Below are 6,811 nucleotides of genomic sequence, written 5' to 3' on the forward strand. Positions count from 1 at the left end.
GAAAAAATTCGAAGCACGAATATTGTTGGAAAACTGTTGAAGATCAGATCCGGAATACTTAAAGATCGAAAATTCCTGAAATTCATGTTTTAGTGGAAAAAATGGAAAATATGTAAAATAGTCGATGGCAAAGACCTCGAAATTATTCAATAGAGGAGTTAAAAGTCAAAAGTTTGTGTGAAAATATTTAGAAATTAATACAAATTTCTCCATCTTTACACATCAAGTAAAGATGAGGAGGAGCAAGATATATATTTTAATTGTATATATTAAAATATATAAATATACATCTAACTGTTGGTTATATCTAAAAATATAAGTTTACATAAAAATTTTTCATGTAAAAATGATCAAAATTACAATTTTTTTTTAGATAATTTAGAATTTTGAGTTGTAGTCAAAGGATCATCGAAGCTAATTTATCTTTGATTTTTTTTATTTTTTATTTAAAGTAAATAACAATTTGGCAAAGTATCTGTTTTGGGAATGGGATTTGTTCCTTTGAGGCCTATCCAATACACTTTCATAAAAATGGTATGGTTCCTTTGGGTTGTAATCTTGGACATATATATTGTCAAGTACAGCATCAATATGTTTTTCCAGATCGTTTTAAGTCACGAATCGTTTTGGGACATAGAAAAAAATACTTTAAATGGTCTCTAATATATAAAAAATAAAATATAACCTAATAATAATCCCGAATATAAGATAAATTCTCCAGAAAAAAAAAAAAAACAACGAACAATACGGGCATCCCCCTACTCTCTGCTTAATGTATATCTATTGGAGGTTATCCATATAGATTAACCTAGATAAATTTGATACCGTTCGATAGATGGAGCCAAGTTAACTGCACAACATTAATCGTTCTGATGTCTCGACTATTAAATTATGCTAAAATTTGGCTTAAACTACTGTAAAATATGTTTATTCAACGAAATCTTGGCAATGATGCTCCACATTTATAAAAAGAAATTAGAAGGAAAGTAAACGAGTTAATGGGTAAATTGGCAAAATAATTGAGAGAAAATGTATTTGTTTATTGAATAAAATAAGTAATTTATAGATAAAAGTAAGTAGAACATACGAGAATGATGCTAAAAGTCGTGGTAACATAGATGCCAGATGTTGAAGAATTATAGGATGCTGCTGTGATGATGATGATGATTAAGGATACTTTCACATTAGTACTACTAACTCATCTGATATTTTATGATATCCAGCAACTAATTAATTATAATAACATATATTTTATATATTAATATTTAACATCTTTGAAAATATATACATTTAAAAACTATTACCAAGCACAAACCATACTTTACAATTAAAAACTGGAAAGCTTTATAAAATGTATTTAAAATTAAAGAGTATATTAAGCAAGCTTTTAATATATTCTGTAAATTCTATAAGCTTACAAGAGTATAATTACAGGAGTTAAATTACAATACTTAATTATAAATCTTTATACCTGTAAATATAGGAATTTAATATAATTCTTGAGCATTTATAATGATATATATTACTTTTTTTAATTGCTCCACGCTATCAGATTTCTAGAAATACGTAAATTTGATGTATTAGTTTATGACGTCTGCTGATATTTTGTGTGTGTTGATGATGATCATTAACAATCTTTAAGTCATCATATCTTAAGCGTAAGTCACGGTATCAAATTGCTATATACGCCATTGGATGATGATTAAGCTACTTGGTTAACTGCCAAAAATGACTTAAAGTTATATTAATACTCGATAATTATCTGGATAATAAGGATAATCCTATATATAAGCAAGACGTATAACTATAATTAAGAGTCTGTATCATAAATATCGATAATTATATCTACTTAACGTTATATTTTTATATGAAAATAGGGTGTAAAATTACGAAAAAAACTTACGGTCTTGGGTTTAAATACAATTTAATGTAGATAAATCCTTATTTTAGCTTTCACTAACTCGACGAAATTGAATGATAAATAAACATTCTATTAAAAAGAATTAGATAGATTCATGCATGAATTCAACATAAAAGAACACTTGTTTGAACTTTTAGATTTGTAAAAAAAAGCATTTTATTTTATTTTATTTCTTTTATTCGACAGAAAAATGCAATTTGTTTGCAAATGAGAAACAATGAAAAAATAGAAGAAAGTTTAGCAAATGCAATTGAAAGTATCCTTCAAAGTATTGCAAATGTAACGATATGAATGATTTTTTGGATGAAATTTACATAATTTTTAAATTATTTTTTACTTCTACATCTTTATTTTCTTTTTAAACTTCTTTTTTTTCTTCTTTTAGTCTGATCTACTTCACTAGAAAGTAGTCTTTTGTGAAGGGGTGATTACATCCAACTTGGTGGCTTCTGTCTTATCACTTCACATGACATCAATGAAGCAGATAAAATCTGACTTAACGGCTTAATCAAGGATGGTGTGGCTAGCCGAGTGAATTGCTAAGGCAAAATAAACTTGGTATCAAGCTTGATAGGTAAGTTAACATATCTATATAAATATACACCTAAGATCGATTCATGACACCATTTTTTTAACTTCCAACAGTAAAAACACTTAAATGATTCACGAAAAAAAAGCTAGAAAAATCATTATAATTTCCTTTTCTTAAAGAATTCTCATTCTTACTTCCTCATTTTTTGCTTTCATTCTCGAGTTTCTTTGTATTTAATAATTTAAATGAGACTTTCTCCTTAATTATTGTTTTTAACAGTATATTTTGTATAATATCTTCTTGAAAGAATAATATAAAATATTCTCTACAATGTTAAGTTTTAAATTGTTTACTTTCTTCTAATATTTTTCCATTTCATTATCGTGTATTGTCCATTTATCTTTGTCTTCCATGTGCTTCTACTTTAACTTCAAAGATATGTCTTGGTTGAAGCAATCAACCGTTACTTTCTGACATGATATACTTGTTCGATTTTTTTTTCTTTTTCCTCCTCCCCTTCTTTTTAAACCATCAACTTCTTGGCATATTTTTCGAATTACTTATAGTTGTATGAATTTATAAAATTATTCTGCTTAATATATTTAAAAATGTTTCGAAATTAAAGAAATATCTACAGTTTTGACTGTAAAAAAATCATTTTTATATTCATTTTGTTTGTCTGGATGTCTGTTCTCAAGACTTCTCTGAAAATTAATGAGCTAAGTAGTGAATTTTTATATTTAATTTACATATTTATCAGAGTTAGATACGTTTGCCTTGTGCTTAAGATTTATCAAAAACGGGGGTTGAATTTCGTTAGACCTGATAAAATTCGTTCTTATATTATTAAAATTTATTTATATTTTCAGTATAAACTAATATACGTAATTATAATTGTATAAAATTCTTTCAATTAATTGCTATTTAATCTACTTATTCTCTATCCTTCTCTAGCTTCACTTCATTCCTCTCTACCTTTTCATACTCTTTATAACAGAATATTTAAGTTTAAAGTTTGATTTAAAAACTTTAAATCTCCTAAATATATGAGCTATTTTTATTTAGACGTGTTGGAATGATAAATAAGCTTAAGTTCTAAGAAAATAAGAGAAGTCATCAAAAAGGGAAATGAGAGAAAGTAACAGGAAAGAGTAAGTTAGGAAATGATGTGAGGCTATCGAAAGTTGCCTATGACTTCTATATATTATGATTCGTGATAAGAATAACTTTTCAGGGTATTAAATAATAAAAGAAATGTCATAAATGACACGTTAAAGATGGTCATTTCAAGAGGAAAAGTATTCGACTATAACAATAAGAAATACAAGCTTCTAACACATAATTTATGAATTATATCATCTTAATAAATATTTTAATAAATAATTTAATTATAAATCTTATAAAAATCTTTATAAAAATATGAATTAATATATTAAAATGATTTTATAAAAGTAAAGTTTGTATGGCACGTAACCAACTTTCAAAAAATATTCAATTGGCACCAACGCCATTTAGACGATTTATATGACTTTTTTTAACTTGAAAAATACCTTAAAACGTCATCTATATATAGATATAAATTTAAAAAAGCCTTAAATAATGGTCACAAAGTGGAGGAAATCGCGTATAAATGGAGAGAAAGTAATACGTGTAGGGATACAAATTAAGTGCTTTTTTTTTCTTTTCTATAATTGAAACGAAGAAAAAAATATTTTTCTAGAACTCTTTTAAGGATTTATATAGCCACTATTCAGTGTGAAATTACATATCTCTACTCCTGCTGGCACCTTAAAGTAGATTCTATTCAGTGTATCATTGATTTCGACCTCTTTGATGAGAAAATCTTCTGTTGTTGGCAAGTTTCGGAACCATTGCTGAACAACATGTCATAATCAGCTGAGTTTCTAATACTTCATCATTTTATCTCTGATAGGATCATCTCATTCTATACAATTTAATCACAGTTTTACATTTTAAACAATAAAAAAACGTGTACTTCGTAAGAGGGGAAGGACGTGTTTAATTTAAACTAATTTTCTACAAAGAATAGACGATAATTAAAGATTTACTCGCATTTTTTTAAATTAAGAGGTTAATTTAAAAAATACAATTTAAAAAAAAAATTGCAATTTTTCTTACGAGTGTCAACTTTAGTGAATTTTTAAAGAAATGCATTCAAATAGAAAGTTCGCTTCTATTGTTCTCTGTCGATCTCCTAGAAAAATCTTTCATGCGTGTTTCATCAAATTTAGATAAAACTTAATGGCCTTTACCCTTTATTATTACAAAAAAAACATTAAAAAAAGCATTTTATAATTTATTAATTATTATTTAAATAAAATTTCTATATTTTTATTATATTATTAACAGTGAAACTTATTAATTTTAAAAATAAAATAACTACATATATCTGTAATGTGAATAGTATATAATTAAGTTTATAAATATATAATATTAAATTTGAAATTTTCTTGACAATATTTTATAAAATACATTCGATTTTCACGTTTTTTAATATGAAAGAATAAATCATTTTATTTCAGAACACTGAATAAATACATCTTGATAAAGAATAAGAAGTAAAGAATAGAGGTAAATGATATATATAAAATCCTTTAGTCTCTACTCTATCCTTATTCGTATTCTGTATATATAGGGACTATATATACACATAGGATAAACAGGTGAAGGATAAAAGCGAAAAGTATATATATACAAGTATATATATCTATACACACAGTCAAAGGATTTTTATATATATGAAATCCTTTGACATGTAAATTATATATATATATATATATATATACTTTTTGTCTTTATCCTTCACCTGCTTATCACTATAATGGTACATGAGGGGTGTGTATATATATAAATACACATGCATGTATCATAATCTACATATGTAAATACACACAACATACATATACCATTATGAATCATTATTAAATAGAAAGAATATATTATTTAATGTATAAGTATTTATAAAAAAAATTATTTGAATTTATGTTATAATTTTATATTATAAAATAATTAATTTATATAATTACATAAGAAATTATAATTTAATATAATTTAATTTGCTATTTTATTATAATTTCTTATATATGTATATTATAATTAAAATTTCTAAATTTTTAATTAATTAATTAATTAATTAACAGAGTGTAGTTTTCCTTTAAAATATTGAATTAAACAATTACATGAATGTATATTACTTCAGTAGTTTGTTTAGTAGAAAGTATATTAGAAATGCCTTTGGATAGAAGTTAATTAAATAAAATAAACTAAATTAGTCTTCCTTTAAATCAAATTTGTTAAAATAAATTTTTCAAATGATTTATATTTACATTTTCTATTTAAAGTGATATTATATTGATATGTAAATACAGTATAAGTAATTTATTCTGTAAGTTACACTAAAGTATTCATGAAACTTAATTTATAATCTTGAATTTGTTTAATCTAATTTAAATTGTTTAATAAAATTCTTTAAAAGTTTTATCAATTTATTTAAAAAAAATGTATTTTAAAGCATGTAAACAATACTTTCATTTGTTATCAGATAGAGGAATAATTTTAGAAAATTATTAAATATTTTTTAAAATTATAAAATTTTCATATATTTTTTTAATATAATTTTCCTCTAATTTATATTTTTATAAGAATTAAACATTTTTAAAATACTTAAAAAAATAATTAAATATATCTTAAACTTTCTGCTATTAAATATAAACACTATACTATTTTATATATAAATATTTTAAGATGTTACCTTTAAATTTTATATGGTTTATTCAAAATAAAAAATATTTACAAATATTTATTAAAAAAAAGTGAATATTTTTATTCTTTAATATTGTTTAGAATATATTTATATATATAATATATATAAATTTTTTCGATATTATTCACTAAATTTGGCAGCATGTAATAAGATTTATATATGATTTTTATAATTTAAAACAAACAATTTTTATTTTAATGGTTAAAAAATATTTTAAAATAATTTATTATAAATGTTTTTTAACCAATAACAAATGAATTTCTGTAAAATATTATTTTTTTTAATTATTAAAAAAATTGTCAATTTCTAAACATACCAAAAGTGTCACGTGTTTTAGAAATTGACAATTTTTTTTAACAATTAAAAAAATAATCTTTTACAGAAATTTACAATTTTTTAAACAATTAAAAAAATAATCTTTTACAGAAATTTACAATTTTTTAAACAATTAAATATTGAAAAAAAGTTGTTTATTTCTAATATTTTAAATATAAACGAACAGTTTTATAAAATAAAAAAAAATTGAAACTTATTATTTTTTTTTAAGAATTAGAAATTAGCAATTTTTTAAAAC

Source organism: Centruroides vittatus, unplaced genomic scaffold (genome assembly GCF_030686945.1).
Source record: "Centruroides vittatus isolate TY-2023 unplaced genomic scaffold, ASM3068694v2 contig_738, whole genome shotgun sequence".
Classification (NCBI taxonomy): domain Eukaryota; kingdom Metazoa; phylum Arthropoda; class Arachnida; order Scorpiones; family Buthidae; genus Centruroides; species Centruroides vittatus.